The following is a 20,434-nucleotide window of genomic DNA, read 5'->3' on the forward strand; positions in this document are numbered from 1 at the left end:
GTTTTGCAGAAAAAGCCCTTAGAGAAATGTGCTACACTTGTCAGGGAGTTCAGCATAGCAGTGGACACCACAGACATAGGAGAATTGTTTGTGCTACACGTGCCCAGGTATTTGCAGAACAGTGTTCAGCTCAGTAAATCTTCTGTTTTGATTTTCACTGTGAGATTTGCTTTCACTTTATTGTCACAGGGAGGGTCACCTTTCAGCAAGGAGACTGGCAGTGATGAGCCACTGACATCAGTGTTGTCTGGCACTGGTGGAGGCTGAGAGTGACTCCTGCAATGTAGAGCCCTTTGTGAAATAAATATCACAGCAGCACTGCTTCAGACTTCAGCTCCTGGATCTCTGACATGTATTTTTGTACAGGTGCTGATCTTTTTCTGGTTAATTTGGTTTTAAAATAAATTTTATGGTATGTGGAAATAGAATGCAATATGTATATAATATTTTTGGCCCAAATTAGCTGGAATTGTTTTGTGATACTTCTGGCTACACAAAAACCAAAACACAGAACCACAAACAAAAATATAAACAAACAAACAAAACCACCAACAACAAAAAGTCAGTGCTTTTGTAAAATCCCACCTTTTTCTTTTCTCTTTTAAGTAAAGTCTAGCCAGCTAATAAAATCCAAGCTGTGTGGCTATGCAAATCTTCTCCACAAAGATATGTCTCCCCCTATTTCTAAAATCAGGTGTTTATGGGAGTTTCTTTTTCCAGGATTCATTTTAAAAATAAATGGGATTCTCTTTAAAAAATATTTTGCATTTGTTGCAATGCTGGCATTCCCTAATTTTTGTGAACTGCCTATTCTATAGGAAAATTATATGATACGGACCACTTAAATGAATTGGGGCTATATCTATAATCTCTACAGGTTTACATGAAGCCTGGTGAGAAACACTATTGCCAAAATCTAACAAAATATATTTAGACAAGTTGTGTCACACTGGCTATCCTAGGATACAAGACTGTTGGATTCCTGATATCTAAAAGGATTATTTACTCTTGGCTTCTCCACATACTGTACAAGAAAAATGGAACTATATATCATACCTTAGAAAACTTGGTCAGGCTTTGATGCCTCCCTCAGACTTGGCAAGCTTATCTTATTATGAGGCTGCTGTTTCATACACTAAAGTAAATAGTAAAAATTAATATTTTGAAAATAAAAAGAAGGGAAAGAGGCTAATAAGAGAAACTGACAGTGGAGGTTGTTCCAGTACATGTAGCTCTGAAAGGGCATCTGATTCTCTGGTGTGTGATAATAAGAATTGCCTGTTTTTTTCAACAGGCTGCATATGATCACTATTTGAATCAAACCAGACTGATGAGGAGAAGCACAGGCTCCCCTCATTTTGGGGGACTGTGGTGTACATGCTGTGCTCCATACACCTTGTCTTTGGCTTGTACTGTTTCAGGGCAGCAGGGCACACTAGCTCGTATTTGTTTGATTTGGAACTAAGGATGCTTTAGCAACTCACAGGGAAATAATCAGTAGGTCCAGATGTAACATAGGTCTTGTACTTGCCAGATCTGCTCTCCCCACAGTGTAGCCCCAGATCTCACATGGCCAATTCCCTCAGTGGAAATAAGTTAAGCCTTTGAATCTGGTGTTTTCTTCCCGCAGTTGTTTACTTCCAAAAATACTGCTTACGAGACATATAAACTGGAGAGAATTACATTAGCAAGATTGGAAATCCATACAGTTAGCAGAGCTGTGGTTGACTGGTTTGTCTTCTTGACTTACAGCATAGTGGTATTCAAACTGTCACCCACATTTAAGTCATATTTAAATGGAAGTGACTCCAAACTGGCATGTAAAATTCAATTAAAACACCGTGACAGCTCCTCTATTTGCATTCTGAGGATTGTGAGCAAAATAGCCATTAATGCTATTTCTTAATACAGAATAATTAAATTTCTGGGATCAGTTTCCTGGTGAATGATAAACAACAAAAATACAGAAGTAATGAAGCCTCATTTTAAAATGCAGGTGCTGTATTCAGGAGAAAATTAAATTAATCAATAAACTAATCTGACAATCTAGATTCTGAGTAGAGACTATGCATTGGGCAGATTTAATTCAGTTTGAAAGACAGATTAAATTATTAATAACATAACCAGGCTGAATATCTCTATCCATTGATACTGAAGGAGTGGGGCGACTTTACTCCTAAATATGTACAAGAAAAATGTACCAGTAGCTGTAATAAGTGGCTTATGTAGGAAGAATATGTTGGTTCATTTTTGTCAGTTTTGTGTATAGAAACTTGTTTGAGGGAATCTAAGCAGGGTAAACATCTGTAAATTTGTGCTCTGGCTGCAGCTTGGTGTTGGTCATAGTACCCTTAGATAATACAAGGAAAGCACAGAGTCTGTGTAGGCTCTGTCTGCTGCCTGTCTTCCATTTGTTGGTGGATTTTTTTTTATAGTGGCATACAGATGTGGGAGACCATGGCCACAGAGTGATGCTCCTTCATATAGACATTGCACAAAATATCAGTGTAGAAAGCCTGATTCCACTGGAGTGGTGGAAAGCAGAGAGAAGGGAGATCCTAAGGTAAGTGGATGTTGTTCCTTGAGGCATTTGGCTTTATATGAGCTAGATCCTAAGCAGAAAACAGCATATTTAAAACTGCCTTGAAGAGAAAATGTGGTCCCATTTTCTTCCTTGTGCTTCTTCCTTTGTTCTCGTCTTCTAACCAGTCAATCTTATCTACCTGGGTAGTCTTTTACTTTGATAATAATTCTGCATATTTATTATATTGTAGACAATTAATCTCCCTATCTGATCACTTTACTCACCTTACTCACTTCTTTTTTTCTGCAGCATTGTCATCCAGCTGGTGTGCTCCACTTGAGCTCCCTTCCTCAGCCTCTCCTTTCCCCATCTTGCATGCCTGTGTCTTGTTCTTTATAAACTATCCTGACTGCTGTGATATTTTGGAGTCTAATATACACAGATTGATAGTTGAAAAAAAAATTAGTGAGTAGGCCAAAGAATCTGGTAAGAGACAAGAAACAAAGTTCAATTGAAAAGACATCACTATACAGCACTGAATTTTTGCTGTTATGTCTAAATACAACTGTATTTTCTTCCATCATCACTGACCCTTATATAATCCTGTTTTTCTGATCCTCAGACTGTACGAAGAGGATCTTTTGAGTTTACAGAGTTCAAGAAAATACAAGTCCAGATTTTCCAAGCTTCTCAGGGTCTTACATCATCATACATGAAACTGCATTGGTCATAATGTTCAAGGACCCTGCAAAGCTGAAATTATTGTATCTCATATCAGCACTATGGAAACAGGTCCATCTTGTTGGGTTTTGTCAGGTAGAAACTGTACAAAGCTTGGCCTTGGCTCTCACAGTGCTTTTAGCCTGTCAGTGACCATATTACTTTCCTTCCATGCACAAATAGGTGCAGAGGTCATTTTGCACACTGGGTGTAGCTCCTAAAATGAGCCAGAGAGGAGGGGATATGAGCATGGGGGAACAGCTTCAGGAACTGTAAGGGAACCACTCCCAGCTAGTTAAAAAATTATTTCCATGTGAGCTAATACAATTCCTAAATCTCTTAGTGGAAACAGAGTTCAGTATTATCTAGCTACATCTGGAAAGGCTCTTTGAATAAAATTTTTATAACATGGCTATTGTAGAAGCAAAGTGGAAGCTCTGTTAACTTTCAGTTTAGTTCCCTGAATGTTCTCACAACTCTCAGGGTACGTTCCCAGCTCTACTAGCACCTGAGTGACAAGAACAAAGGTTTAGATCCAGTTGAACACAACTTGTAGTTTTTAATGAGTTTTCTGAGTAGCCAGAGTGAACATGTTTCCCACATGGACAGTTTGTGTTTATGCGAGTGTGTTATGTGTTGTGCTAAATGTGTATTACAGAGAGCATCAGAGTACTGAATGCCCACAATCTTAATATAAAAGCCTTTCTCAGGTAGCTTATGATTTCACAGCAACAGCAATACAGCTTGAGAGTTTATGAACACCTGATGAACAGGGCAAAGAAGCTGCTGAAGCTTTGTCAAAAGGGGATGTGTGCATGTGTATACACATCTTGCTCAGCACAGCCACTGTTTAGTCAAGGGAGCTGAGCACAATCAATTGTCACTGACATCACTGACCACCACTAAAATTGTTTAAGACTATGCCACTTCTCCATTCTCAAACTTGATTTTCTTATGTTGCAATGTTTGAAAGGAGGTGTCACGTAGACAAGCATGGGAGGGTGTTTTGGTTGTTTGAAATACTATTAATTTTAGCACTATCAGGGAAATTAGAATCTGGATTTCTTTTCTTTTTTTTCTTTTTTTTTACTTTCCTGAAGGAACTTCAGAAAGTCTGAGTAAGATTTATTCTGAGCATAGTTATCCTTATTCAATCTAGTTCAGACATGTACCTTTTTCTCCAAGTCCCTTCATTCAGTCCCTCTGTAGGTCTCAACATACTGTGGAATTTTCCAGTGCAGACAGGGCTGTTGTTTTGAATGTAAAACAGTCTGGGAAAAACACACCCCATTTTCAGTGGCTTCTCTCCATGATGAATAAATCTATAGAGGGGAACAGGTCTGTGCTTTTCCTTTCCTTGCTTTTCTGAAGCATTATATACAACCTTCAGTGCCAACAGACAGACCCTGCACTCTGGATGAGTGGGATGCTTAGAAAAACAGGCTTTAGAAGGGATCCTTTAGTAAAGAGCTGCCATTTTTATTGTCTAAATAACACAAGATAATTTTTATTGCTCTTCTTTTACAACTCTAGCCAATGACTCTTCCTTAGCACAGTTTATGTACTGAACAGCTCATTTGCATTCCTAGAGACTGTTAGAGCAGACCAAATTTGGTGCTTCCAGAAACTGTGTAGGTCGCTCTGTAGAAATAAAAAATCATATACAACCTGAAGCAGAAGTGAGATGGATCATTTTGAACAAATGTTAAGCTGAAATACTGGATGACTGACCTATAAAATGAGGCAAAGCCACTACTGCATCTGAACGTGTACCTTTGTGCATTTATGCCTAAAGTAATTTCAAGCCTTCAAATAAAATAATTAACCCACTGTATGTAAAACACAGGGGAATTTGTTCTGTGACGAGTGTATACTTTCTAAACATATCAATAAATCTTCCACCATTAATAAACTGGCTTTGGTGGAATGATTGGTTAGAAAATGTGGACAAACTGAGTTTGGAAAGCACAGGGAAGAGAGAAACGTTGCAAGTGTTTATGTTATTTTCCTTTCTGTGTATAATTTGAAGGAATTTGTAGAAAAAAAATGCAGCATATTCTCCCACTTCCCTTCTCCTCAAAATTAGAGCAGAAGATTGGGTTTTGCTAACCAGTGGCCAGCTGTGATTCTGTAATTTTCTCTAATGCTCTGCCATGGCTTGTGCAGGGCTGGCTAGCAGCAGGAGGCCATCATCTCTCAGGTGCTCCTAACAGAGAATTACATGTATCATGAAGCTAACAAATGGGGGGGAAAGATCACCCTGCTAGCATTTTCTGGCATTTTTGCCATGTTTCTGAATAGGTCAGGCTGATAGAAATCTTTAAAAGCAAACAAACAAATAAACAAACCCAAACACAACCAGAAATAACAAAAGGCACCAAAGAAACTCCTCACAAGTGTTATGAGAGAAAGGAGTCTACGTGCTGTGATACTCAGACAGAAAGACAGTACAGTTAGTATGAGCAATGAAAATACAAAAAGAGTGCAACAATAAAACCTTAGTATGTACCAAGACATGTTTTTCACAGCTCTGTCAACCATCTTTGTTGTGATCTGCAAATGCAGGTAATGATGTCTTGTGAATATATGTTTGCATTATTTCATTATTTCCACTATTTGTGGATCGTTTACCTAAAGTGCCCATGGAGTGGATGTTTTGCAGGCTTCTGGGGTTGTTTTGGTGTAATGTTTTGGGGTTTGGTTTGGTTTGCATGGATTTTAAAGAGAAGAGATTACATTAAGAAAACAGCATACATACATATATATATATATGGGGGAAATTGAAGAGTTTGAATCTGTGTGAGAGCAGTCTCTCTACTGGAACTGAAATAGCCCCATCTGCACAAGCAGGTCGTTCACTAGAAGGTGTGAGCAATAGTAAGGACAGAGGTTTTTCAGGCAGGTGATGGCAGGTTCAACACATCCAATGTTCCTGTCAATGTCAGTATTTTTCAGCCTGAGGGAAAATGCAGCCTGATGCAAACTGCATTAGGGTTGGGGCATTCAAATGGGAAGCATTTTTATAATCAGTTTATTTCCTGAAATGAAAGAAGACCCACTGTGACATGCTGAGATATATGTTGTTAATGGCTCGTCATAACAATTCTGTTTCTTCAGTAAGATCTCTCTTTTCCCTTACCTCTTCTCCCTATGAAATGATCTTCTCAATATGGAAAAAGCAACCCTGAGGAATCTATAATTTAATGAAAAATTGCTGTTGCCATGGCATAGAGTTCATACATTTATACTGAAATAATTTCTCAGTCTTCATTTGCATCCCCTAACTCTCTAAACAGCTATATCAGCTGTTAAGATTCAAACAATTAAAAATGCTCAATTATTAAGGAGAAATTAAAAGAAGTAATCAGCTTAACACAATTTCAGCTCAAAAAAGCCTTCCCCAGCAGCTCACAGGAAAAGCATATTTGGATGCTGTTAGCATCCTAAATTGGCTTAAGTTAAAATACACCGGGGCAAGATTAAACCAATGCAAAGACAGTGGAAAAAGAACCAGTGTTTTCTTTTCACTGTGAACAATATGAAATTTCATCAGCTTTTGTTGTTAGGATGTCATATGAAAATACTATGCTGAATTTGTTGTTAGGATGTCATATGAAAATACTATGCTGAAGCCTGCTGTGCAGGCTGTTACAAGTTTCCTAAATGAGACTCTGCTATAGATTTCCTGGCATCTACTGAATTCCTCTGTTTATTTGACTGAAATATTTGTAGCAGGACTGTTCTTGTTCCACTTTCAGTGACTGAACATAAGAGAATTTTCGCTCTTCTTGTTTTTCTTTTTTAATTCCTTGGTTTTGTTGTTGGGTGTAATAAAGTTTTTCAATCCTGATGAGATGATAGTAACTGGGTTGAACTTAATAGAAAGAGAGGCAGATGGTACCTACACCTCCTTTGCTATTCCTAAGACACCTATTGCCATAGTTAGAAGCCTCTGCTGTTATTATCTGGGATGTCTGCAGGATAGATGCTGCAAACTGCACTGCAGCTCACCAGATGATTTTGTGGCACATGGGGTAGTGCAATCTGTTGTACAATCACCAAGAGCATTGGCCAGCTTGTATGCCCCAGGTTAAAAAGCCTAAAACCATAAAAGTTTGGCTCCTGCCCCTTTAGATATCCTGAGCCAAACTTTGGGAATGTACAGCTGAGAAGTAAGAGTTTGTGCTTCCATTTTATTTCTATCACTGAAGATTTTAGCTCAGATTACCAGACACAGACAAGAGAGCCAGGCCTTCCTGGGATACTCAGCTTCAAAGCTCAAAGTCATGGAGACTCTCTGCCCTATTTTGTGCTTCCTTTGGTGCCCTGTTCTCCAGTATGCCAATATTTTTATTTCTTTTCCTTCCTCTTCCCTTCCCTTTTGAGACTATCCACTTCACTGTATATTTGACCCTCAATCATTTTCACATCTGTGCTTGAAATTCACCTCTAGAAGAAAGTTCAAACAGCACCTTAGGCACTTCCAGATACTCCTAGACTTTGAGAAGTGAGTCACACTTGTGCTCTGTGGTCTGGGACTGTCTCAAATGACATCATTGACCTTGGTTTTATGATTTCACTCCTGTGTGGGCGAACCTCAAACCACTGCTTTGAAAATGAAACTTACTTTGCTCAGGAGTATCTTCACCTTTGTGGCATTCCACACAGTGTCCATGCACCAGGGTTAACATGGAGATCCTAATGGTTTTTCACTTGGTGAGTTAAAAGGCAATGATGGTACAAGAATAATTTACTTTTTTCAGACTTCCCATTCATATTCCCCAGTTTGCCTCTAGCCCAGCTGATATAGAGATGGCTCTTTTACGAGCTGTTTAAGAGACAGCTTTATGGTACAGGGTATGGTCTCTTTTCCAGGCCAGGTTGATTCCTCAAGAAGGTCTGTCTACTTACTTTATATAAGATTATTTTTCTAGCCTACAGCAGTCTGGAAGGCTGAGGTTGTTTGCCTGGAGGATTGGTTGTTATTCACTTTTTTCCCTAGCCTACTGCATGTGTGGGATAGAGGAGGAGGATAAAGATGTCAGGTGAAAGCCTTCTAATCTTTAGTGCTAGTTTTGTTTATTCTAACCTCATATATCCATCTTAGGGTTGATGAAGGGATAGAAGATAGTTGTGGACAAGTAAATTCTTAAATGTATTTGGCATAGCCAGTCCATCTCTGAACTTCAAGATTCATGTACTTGTTCCTAAAGTGTCCAAAAAACTTACTAGTTTTGTTTTGTATTCCCAAGTGACTGAGTCACTGAATATTAATAATCAAATTACTAGTGATTGATGTGGTCAAGGAAAAATGAATCTCCCAATAATTCTCACCACCCACCTGGAGAGACTTTATTTCATTTCTATATGGAACACATCCCAAACTTTTAATTCACCTAGTAAATCAGCTGTAAATTCTTGGGCACATGTGCACAGTGCACAGTGGTAGCTGATGCTCTTTCTATTTTGCCAAGCTGGCTCAGTATCATGCTGTGACCAAAACAAGTTCTTCATCTGTCATTTAAGAAAAAATATTTTTATTGCTTAGAGCTTCAAAGCGGAGGTAGTTGAATAAAATATTTATTAGGGCCTGGTGAGGTACTGTCAAAATGTGTAATGAACTCTCAAGACATGGATGATGTTTAATGAAGAATCTTCCCAACATTTTGATTTCATAAGAAATTTTTTCATTAAACATGCTCATGTTTAAGTGTTGAAGCTTATATAATATCCTAGGCAGGGTCCACAGGCTGCCGATAATGGTTGTATGACATGGATTTTTCTTAGAGTCTTTGACTTCCTGTTTGGTCCAATAGAAACACAAATTAATCATGGACAGCTGCAATTAATAAGTGCACGCATGTTTCATATACATGTTTTATAGAAACATATCAGAGATGAGCATGAGCTTGGATGGTGCTAATTAGAGGAATGAGATTTTGCTAGTGAATCAATTCCTTGGTGGAAAAAAGTCTTTTTGTAGAAAGTATTTTAAGTGGGATTATTGGTATCCTTTGAAACACTGATGAAATCTTCATAGGAATTAGGTGACAATGTTTGTGAGTAAGAACACCCAAGATGTGTCTAAGAGCTAAACTGACTTTTGATCCCTCAGAATTATCCCCTGAGGACCCTTCTTGATTGCTTCTGCAAAACCTGATTTAACTTCAGATGTTCTGCCGTGAAAGTGCTTCTTGCCCTCTGCTCAGTAAATAAATAAAATGCTTTTAGATAGGTAAATATTACCCTCTCTTAAGAACAAGAAAAGGATATGCTGTTATGAGCATCTGACCTTTCTTTAGTCTTTTTTCCATTTCTCAGTGAAGCAAACAAAACCATGTAAATCTCAAGTACTCATGGGAAGGAAGCAAGAGGGACAGGCCATCACTTCTCTTTTTTTGGATCAAGGAGCAGTGCCCAGAGACACTGAACAGAAAGAGACTTCCATTGTGCACATGCTACACAGATATGTGAAAGAAGCAGCCTGTTATTTCAATATCACTGCCATAAACATGTGCCTGTATTTGATAGTCCATAGTGTGCTGCTGCGAAGCTGTTTGTCTTCCAGCAGCCTCCCAGGAAATGTGTGAGTCTGTTTGCATTGCTTGTTCAGTGTTGGAACTTAGAGCTGTTGCCTCACCAAGCACAGGAACATGAGGGTGAGTTTAAATTTGTTTGGCAAGCTGACTCCGATGTAGTTTCCTCCTGTTTGCCAGGTATCAGCTCTTGCTGACAGTATTCTGCAAGGGAATTTCTCCTAGGAAGAAAAGTTTTTATTGGACTAATGGTTCTCTGAAGGATGTATAAAAGAAAATAGCACTGGTAATGTCAGGCAGGAAAAAATAACTGTAAGAGCTTCAGCAGGCCTCCCTAAATATTAGCACATGTTCTATGATACAGGGAATAAGAAAAATAAGTAGTGACAATAGAAAACCATATTTTATATATGTTTTTGTTATCCACAAAGTCAGTATCATATTTGAACAAAAGGATCTCTCATACAATGTCAATTTTATATTTGTACCTTTTATAAGAGAGCATGAAATTTCATAATTCTATAATTCAGAAATATGACAATTAGCTACTTAAATATTTAAATAATGAAAAGCTGTTAATAGCATGGTCAGCCATGTACAAATATTATTTGAAAAGTAGCAGAAAATATACAGGAACTGTGTAATTACACAATTTGTTAAGTCTTTGCATTTCGCACTGATGAGACATCATCTTGCGTGTGTGTGTATATATATATATATATATATATATATATGTTTGCAAATGAAATCAAACTTTCATCATTTGATGCTTCAATTGCTAATTGTAATGTGGGATCCAATACAGCAATAAGCATCTACAGTAAATAAAAGCTGACTGTAGCTCATATGTGAATCTCACTTCTAAGTGGACATAATCCCATTTTTCCTTACTCTCTCCCCGAAGTTGTTTTTCTTCCATGTTACAAACAGTTCCAGCTGTCAACTCAGCAGTCATTCTTAACTTGTATAGCTTAGGTCTGAAAAGGAGGGCCATATTCTATCATAGCTATTGAGCCATGAAGGAAAGGTACATCAGATCTCCTACTTAAGATTTTGACTGATAGGGACAAGGAATAGGAAGAGAAATCTCTCTTTTGTCTTCTAGCTCTGCTCAATTCAAAACCTTTGGATTCCATGTTATCTTCCACCTGTGTATCCTCTGAGAAATCATTCCCTCTTCTATCCCTAATGATATGTTTGACTCCCTGAATTTAGAAAGGCCAGTAACTCAGATTGCTGGGGGTTTTTTTGTTAGCAGGGATGAAAAGAGAAGGAAATATTATTTTTTTCCATTCACCTATATCCTTAAAAGTCTGTTTAAACTTCTCTTTGTAATATGGGAGTGCTACACATTTTTTTCTTCTTTGCCCAAGTTGTCTCTCATTTCCTTACTGACCTTTTAATGTAAAGAGCCTACAGATTTTTCTACTTGTTTTCAGTAGGGAAGCTCCAGTACTCCTGGAAATAGAGATACCTGTGGTAATCAGTAAGTGGCAGAGCAATTATCAGTACATCCAGATTACTGGACTGTTGTGGAGGATTTAGACCAACTTGTACTTACATAAGCAAAAAGAATACAGTTGCTTCAGCTGAACAATCCAATGCAGAAAGAAGGAAGACTAAAGTGGGCTTTCTATTTTATTAACATTTCTCAGTTCAGGTCCTCAAGAAACCTCTGACCAGTATTTATTTGATGATGTCTCTGTCCAGGATAATATTATGCTTGGAATAAAAAGAAGCAGAAAAAAGAAAACATTTTCTTACTGAAATAAAGTGAAGGACGCTTTTTTTATTCCCCCAGCATAAAGAACCTCTGGAAGAGTAACCCAAGACAGGACTTGGCAACTGCTTATTATGCTCTCTGCCAAATAATGCATAGAGATCTAGCAAATCTAGTTATTAAATGAGCTAAGCAGGAAGAGCCTGTTTGAAACTGCATAGAAATATGAGCACTCCACTCAGCAGAGGACCAAAGATGCAAAGATTATGAACTGCAGTCACTGAGGCCTAGTGTTAACTAAGATCAGAGTCAAGAGCAGGAGAGAAGGAGAGGGAAAATGAGTGCTGTTGAGGCTTGTGTGCTGCTCTTGGCACTCCACCTACTCTTGTTTTTGTTACTTTGCTTGGCTTTTAGCTGATAAATAAAATATGGAGTCGTGTCTAGCAACACAGACAGAAGACAGTTCATCTAGTGCTGCTTAATTGATGGATGCTGCAGTTGCTGCATAGGAGCTATCTTTTTGGAATTTCAATGGGAACCAGTGGTATTTTATGGACTGGGACTAGCCATAATGGTTTACAGTAACAGACCATGAATATGGTGGTTGAGAGATGTATAAAGGCTTTATTCCTAGGCAAATCCTGAGAATGGCATTTAGACAGACTGTCCAGAGAGTCTGGTCTGTAGTTGAACTGAACTGGCACCAGTTGCTAGAGCAGATTGCATAAGTGCCCCAAAAGGGATGGCAGAGAATAGCTTTCCATCTCCCAAGAGCAGAGGGATCCTATTCAGGGAAGTTGTCTCAGCTGTCAGGGCAGTTTTTCTTCCATGTCAGTGGTCTGAAAAATATCTCTATTTTCCCCTTTGCAATCAAAAGCAAAAGCTGGCTTTTGAAAGACTATTTTAAAAGTAGCAGAGCTTCAGGCTTCTGAGGCTTGATCTTCCAAAATTTTAAAGGTGGCTCACAAAAGCTAGTATACTGCAAAGAGCATTGCATCTCCCTAAAAGGTGACTGCTGACTCAATATGGAGGATAATTTACGTGCTATTTTAAAGCTGGGGAAGGTGCAACTTAATTTTATTCTGTAGCTGTATGGTCTCTCTTTTTCAATATTGGGGAGGAAACGCTGCTTCTTCCTACTGAAATCCTGCATAGGTGTGACGGAGAGAAATCTTGCTAGGAGCAGTGCAGCTGTTTCCCTAGGTAGCTTCTTTATCCTCCCAAGAGGATATTCACATTGTGGCAGTTTACTTGGGAAAAGGGGTGAGCCCTGACTGACTGAATTGTGCTGTGCCTTGAAGAAAACAGGGGAGAGCAGCAGCTTGCATTCTTCAGGGTTTCTGGGGCAGTAGACCAGGAGAGGTCTCCTCTATCTTTTTTCAGCCTGCTTTGGCTTTCCTATCTTGCCTGGTGCAGGAGGGCCTCCATGTGCTTGGGGCTTTACTCTGAGCTCAGGGGCTGGATTTGCGAATGGTTTTCGAATGTTAGCCAAAAATATTCGTCTGTGCATGTGTATGTGGAGGCGTGGGGGAGGGAGCGTTGTTCCCTTGTGCAGTCACACAGAACAAGCCACAATCTGGCATGCTTTTGGTTATTAATAGCTAGAATATGGAAGTAGGGCAAATATCCATCCTGATTTATCCTGACCTGAATAATCCGTATAGTCTTCAGGCCATAGACTAGCAATTCTGTCTCTAGCTGTCACATTCCTGAATTTTAGGAAGTGATATCTGTGACCATTTTGTGTCATGATGATCAATGTCACATTAAAGAGAGAAGCCTGCAGGCAGGCATGTGAGCTGTGTGAGCGCTGCTTGATTAGGGAGGCGCTGGGGTGGGGATCCTGCTCGCTGTCACTCCTGCTCCCTGTCACTCCGTGCTGTCTGAGACCATGAGACAAAAGATCCCAAGGGAGAGGTCACCCTGGCCTGGGGCTGCTCTGCTGGGAAGGGGGGAGCAACGAAGATGCTCTGAGGGGCAGGTCACAGGCAGAGGAGAGGAGTCACAGAGCCATGAAACAGCACTGAAGGAGGCAGGAGATGTTAGATTCAGGAGTGGGAGTGGGAAGTGAAAGAGGCAGAGATGTGCAAAACCCTGTAGCCCTATGGTTAACCATTTCTAGGCATTATCAGGGTATTCAGTTACTAGAAGATGGCCTTTTTCTCTCATTTTTGTTTCTTAAAATCATGAAGATATTGAATCCCATATTTTTACTCTCAACTTGCAGTATGTTGTTCTTCACACCTATTTTTGAAATCACAGCAACTTTTTTGCTCAATTCTGTAGATCTCCCATTGTGGCCTACAAGCATTTCTAGCATGTGAAGAGAGACAAGCAAAAGGGAATTAGTTGTGACAAATCCAACAAAAAGATGCCTGGGACACAAATCAGAAGTCCTGATTTGGTCAGGTTTCCCACTGACTTCCCCATGAACCGACATGATTCTTGAATGAAGCATGCAATCTGGAAGAATAGGGTGCACATTTGCATCCTGTTATTGTTCTGAGCATTGTTCTGGCAATAATTTTCTTTTTCTGGATGGGCACACAAAAAAGCAATAAATATTATTGCCGATTACATTTTAGAAACTACAGGCATTGTTGGAACATAGGCTTATTTATAAGGGTAGAATGAGTATAAAGGGAAACAAGTTCTTGCCCAGAAGTATTTAAAGACTGATATTAAATCAAGACACGATGTAAGAAACAAGACTAGCATGAAACAAAGATGGTTGTGCTAACAGTGTGCTGTTATTTAAGCCAGCTAATGAATAAATTGATAGCTTCGAATCACAACATTTTGAGTGTGTTGTGGTATGTTTCTGTTCAGCTTTAATGCAGACAAGTAAATACAAAAGTGGCTTCTACCAAGCTAATTTTTGGGGGTACAGAGCTATACACAGAGCAAATTAATCCATTTGTAAATACTAGGAGCTAGTATTTCAGTGCTAGGAGCTTAAATGCCAGTATGAAAGCTCTCAGCCTTCCGTGCCGCAGCTAAGCAGCCATGGTTACATGAGCCTCCCTTCCTACAAGGCACAGCAGATGAGGATGCACTACAGCTCCCCCGGCTCTTCCCTGCAGATTTCACACTCTTCCCCCAACAAATGTGACTCTCCATTCCCCTTCACCCGTGGGAAGCTCTCAGCCAGAATGGCAGGCAGGGGATGCCGCCGCCTCCCCAGCGCCCAGCCTTTGTCTGGGAGCACTCACGGCAGCATTCCCTCTCCTTTCCCAGCCAGGGAAACCACAGGACCCCCGTCCGGAGCCAGCCAGGGAGGCTGAGATTGCCACAGGCAGGGCAGGCAGAGCGGGCCGGGATTTTGCTGTTTGTTTTCGAGAGGCAGGCGCTGGCTGTGCGGGTGTCTGTGTGTCCCACGGGAAGCACGAACCGAGCCGGTGCTGGGGCTCTGCGGCTCGGGCTCGTGTTTGTCAGCCCGGCTTGTCAGCGGCGAGCTATTCTTGTTGGGTTTCCAAGTAAACATCAGACAGATCCTTACCCCTTTGAGCTGTCATAGTCTGCCAAGAAAACTGTCTGAACTTTGAAATTTCTCCTTTTATTTTCCGCCTTCCTGACCCTGCCTCTGCCGCCGACAGCAGGTCCCTCTTGTCAGGGGAATGTCCTCCAGGCACAACACAGGGAAATGGAGGAGGGAAAAATTCACCTCCAGAAATCCTGTTTGGCGAGACAAGGATGCGAGAGGGATGGGGCAGGCAGCTCGGAGCGGCCAGGGCGCATGGATGAGCCTCTCCCGAGCCTGCAGAAGCTCCTTTCCCCGGAGAGCGGGGGCAGGGCAGCCGCGGGTGCCCGGTGACAGCGGCTCGGGCGACAGGCGACAGCTCATTAAGCTGTCACGGCGCCATGGCAACAGCGTGCATGGCATCCGCGTCTGGAGCAAACACACAGCCTTTGATCAGGTCTGCTCTGATTACACCAGCCGAGCTCAGCTGAGCCGGGGCTCCTCGGGAGCTGGGGACTTTGCCACTTGAAGAATTAGCCCTGTCTCTTTCTCTGTGGGGGCGCTTTTTTACCAGGGTTCGTTTTGTCCTGTCCAGTTCCTATCCAGGGCTAATGTGGAGGGTCAGCCTCGCCATCCTCTGACGCTGCGTGCAGACAGCAGCCTTGTTTGATTGCCTTCATTCCCGTGGCTCCCTTTGTGAGGTTCTGGGAGACCCCCACTCAGCGCCTGAATACACAGTCTGTGGGAAGGGGAAGGGTTTGAAGGGCTTCTGTTGCATGACCCATCCCTTCCTTGGGCTTCCATGCACCCTATGACTGAGATAATAAAACTTTAAAAATGCTAAAGTATCTTATCCTTCTTCCTGTTTTCCCTTAAGGATATGACACACATTTCTTAAAGCTGAATTCTGAATAGAGAGGATTAGCCATACTCTAGAACAGAGCACCTTTTTGCTCTGAAAAACGAGCAGCTCTGGAAATGGTGTTTGAAGAGAGTTTTGTATCATGTTTCAGGTGCTGCATGCGAAGTATTTGTTAATTACAAAAAGACAGTCTTACAGTTTTGGTCCTTGGGAGTGGTGAGGACTTCTGGCCCTTAGGGGTTTCTTTGGTGAACGGATGATCCAGATCTGCTGGATCAATGGGATTTCTTCCATTGACTTTATACATTTTGGCTAAGGTCCAATCTGACCTCCCTCAGTTTCTATCTTTGTGTTTGAACAGTTAGATCATATTTGGCAGCTAGTAATATATTTTTGAATCTTTTATACCAAAATGAGTCTCAATGTTCAGCAGGTTATCAAAACACAATTTTGCCTTACTGCAAAGAAAGCATTGCTGTTTGCTTTTCAAAGCCCAGTCTACTATATCTTCTCATGTTGGGGAAAAGCACTATAAATGACATAAGGGAACAGAGGCATGGTTCATATACATCCTGACAGTGAGTAGGTCTGTAAATATAGATGTTTTAGGAAAGAATCCTTGTGATGGATCCAATTCACATAGGCTTACCAAATGTCGCAGAGGGCTGCATCTTTTATATGCCACATAGGTGAAATCCTTAATAAAGGTCTCCTTTTTCTTGTAATTCATAGAATCTACAACTTCTTCCCTAAACAAACACTCTCCTCCCTTCCTGCAACCCACTATGTCCAGATGTGTGAGGTCTCTGTGCCACAGGATTATTTTATTCATGCAGGAGTTCCTACTGGTTCCAGCTTCAGTTCTGGCAATGCCCATCTCCTATCCTTGTCTTTTTCCTTAGAAAATGACCAAGAGTCAAAGTCAGTCTGCAATGGAGGGTGTGTAAATGGTTGTTAGAGCTGCAGTTGCCAGCTTCAGTGGTGTTTGTCAGAGTAGGACCCAGCCAGCATAAAGGGTGTGCTGAGCTGAACACATCCCAGTTACCTGTCATAGCATACAGTGTACTCCGTGCTGACAGTCATTTGTTTTTAGCATAGGTAATCACTGGCATGTTCTTTTAAGTGAGATTCATAGATGCTGATTACATTTACTGCATAAATTACTTCATTATTAAAATCAGGTCATTTGAGCCCCAAAACTATTAACATGCAAACTATTACCATAATTTCATAAGCTAATAAATCAAGCACAGGAAAAGAATTAAGCAGTTCCTAGTGATAAGTGTTTCTTCAGAGATTAAGAAACACAATTTTCTTATGCATATATTAACATTTTAAAAGTAAATTCATGCAAAAGCAATTTTTCTGCATATATAAAACTTACGTTTAATAATCTCTGTACTCAGCCTCCAGAGCTGCTTCAAAATGAATGGTTTTTTCCTCAAATCACTATACAGGAATTTGATGTTGAACCCTTCAGCCCATTTCTGCATACCTTACCTGTAAAACTCTTTATGCCTTTATTAAGTAGTCAAAGTTAAGAAATAAAACAAGCCAAGATACAATTTAAAAGAAAAATAGCTTGGGTTCATCTTACATAATGATTTGTTCATCAAAGGTAAACTTTTTAAAGCAGTACTGATAAAATTGTAATTATCTACATAATTGCAATTGAGAACTGTGGTTGTAATCTTACTGAAATGGTGCATTAAAATTTATTTAACTCTCATTTCTTAAACAATATTGGCCAGAATAATGCAAAGATAGACTTTTCTACTCACATTACTGACTAGTTTTAAAATAATACAGTAACACAACTGTTGCAGGAAAACAAAGAAAATTCCAATGTAAATGAAACTGTAATAAGCAACAGATGACAATGCCTAAGTATTTTACTATATTGCAAGATGTCCATGATTTATTTGTGTTTAGCTGTTTTATTTTCCAGGTCCTAACCTGCTGTTTTGGTTTATTTAGTTTATTTCTTTTTCAGTATGAGGCACTGAATGTATTTGCTCCAGGGAGTAAGAGAACGTGTTTTCAAAATGGTGCTCACCATACTGGTTATTTTGGGTCTCTTGGTTGCTGCAGCAATACCACAGCCTCCCACTTTTCTAGCCCACATGTGAAAAGACACTCAGAGAGCTTTTAGCAATGGCTTGTGCTTGGTGCTGTTTAATGGGTCTCTTGTAAGAGAGCACCACACTGAGAACTGCCTCTCTGGGGAGTGTTGGCTTGTCCTGTCCCTCTCCCTGCACCAGTTCACCCAGCGGCCAGACAAGGACCATGGCTGGTGGTAAGGAGGAGGTGACAAGCGACATGTGGGGACACCACTTGTCGTTGGAGCTGGCTGCTGCCTCAGATTTGCTGCCATTTGGAGCCACAGCCTCAGCCCCAGGAGAGAGGGAGGATTGGCCTGAGCTCACCCACAGGCAGCTGAGCTAGTGGGACAGTCAGCGTTCAGCCTGTGCAGGACAGGAGGCAAAACAGGGGACATGATAGGGTCACTCTTGTTACAGAGGTGTAGCTTGTATGGTAGAAGAATTAGACTTGTGGCTCAGAAGGCCAAGTATTAACTACCTAAATAAAGAAACAGCACTGTGATGTGAAGCTTTCCATGTCTGTTGTCCTCACCCTTCTGGTTCTGTGTCCCTTCCTCACCCCTTTGCCCATCAGAAAGTACATGGATGCTGTAAATCTTTCAAATTATTAGCATTCTCCTTGCCTTCCCCCTGCTGCAGGATTAAGTGCCTCATTCCTCAGTTATGGTCTCTTTTACATTCTTCATTTCAAACCAGATATTGAACTACTGCTGCTCCTGGCAGGTCTTCAGTTTGTTTGGAGGCTGTGTGGTGTTGTATATGCATAAATCATTTCTATCTGTTCAAGATTCTGCTGGGCTGTGTTTCAGTTATGTCTTCAGAAGAGTTTATCAAAACTCCATTCCAGGTCATAAACTAATTTTTCAGTGTTTGTGTAATTAATTGCACTGCAGAGATGATGTATCTAGCAGAGGACAGGTGACAACACCCATATGAAACGAGAATTTTCTAATCAAAATGTGAGTAATCCCAGGAAAATGGTTATGCAGTATTTGGCAGTGTTGCTTTCCATATTGCTGAAACTGAATATTAAAAAGGAGATTTGATATCTCATCTGGACAAATTGGCATGATTTGGGCATTTTTACTACTCAACAGTTCCCCTGAAAGATAAATGGAGGTGACTGTAAATGCAAAACATGGTTTGATTGTTTTGTTCATATATGGTAGAATCCCATTGAAATTAAAGGCAGATTAGTCACCTGAATAAAATTTCTGGGTCAGGCTCCACATTTGCATGAATGAATATGTGTAAAGACAAGAATTTGAATTTCCAGGATTCTGTAATAATTATACTCAGGTAACACTGCTATCTTCCCTTTTAAAATGCTAACAAGTCTGTTCAATGTGGAACACCCAACATGAAGTACTTCACTTAGCCAGACAGTGTCCTAATTTTCAGCAGTGTGTGAAGGACAAGATTCCTCCAGGCAGTGTTTAGTGCACCTACCCAAACTTCTTCTCTCACTGCTTCTCAGAGGACTGCGTTCCTCTCCACATGCTGGAGGGGAAATTTCAGAAGATGTTTAGCTGGCAAAAAAGGCATTTCTGCCCAGTTTCATTGAATGTTCTCCCAAGAGAACAACAGAAAAAATAATTTGAACCACAGCACTTATGCTTAACTATTAGTTTTTTTCCACTGTTGTTCATACTGCCATCCTTTCACCCTATTTGTCTTTTTCTCTGTAAACTTTTCCCCCTTGACAAAAAGGTAATTTCAGCTGGGATGTAATTTCCAGCATAAACTGGTTTCTGGTGCACCTGTTTATCAAGGCATAAAAAGCAATGGAAAAGGGTATTTTAAAAATCAGGTGTTTGAATTGCCATTCAAGCTTATTCATTACCTTAAAAGCTTATTTATTCACTAATTTGACCACTTCTGAACTACTACTAGCACATCACATGAACTTTCTGGCTCAAGAAGGAAGAAAATGGAAACAAGTGGGCTATGTTTTCTGTGCCTGGCAAGCATAGTGCACATTGGTGACAGGAGGCTGAACAAAAGTTCAAATCCATCTCTAATGGATTCCTTTAATACAAAAAGCTGCTTTACATGTAATTGTGTGAGGGCCGCACTGTACACACAGAGGTCAGAGCCAGGAAGGTCAGGAAGAGTTGGGCTGAGGCATTTGGTTTCACTGGACTTTTCGTCCTGCATGTCTGCAGTGGTTGCTGTGCTACCATGTTCCTGTGTAACCCATCCCAGGAAACATGGATGTTTCTCAAGCACCACTGTCAGAAGGGAAGCAGACTGTCATCCTACTCCTTACTCCCTGTTGTGCCTGCAGGTGGGCAACCAGGAGTATTCTGTGGTGTTTGGGGAAGAGGGTGTTTGGGGAAGAGTGCTGTGCAGTCAAACATTCCTTCTCCAGGCTCTGAGGGCTTTCTTCCCTCTTTCCCAGGAATCCAAAATACTTACTGAAATCTTGAGAAGTTTTTCTTCCAGGAAAATTATATTGTCACAAAGATCTTTCCCAGAACAAGCTGCTGTTTGGGGGCTTTGGTTTTGGT

This window comes from Lonchura striata, chromosome 2 (genome assembly GCF_050655825.1).
Source record: "Lonchura striata isolate lonStrDom1 chromosome 2, ASM5065582v1, whole genome shotgun sequence".
NCBI lineage: Eukaryota > Metazoa > Chordata > Aves > Passeriformes > Estrildidae > Lonchura > Lonchura striata.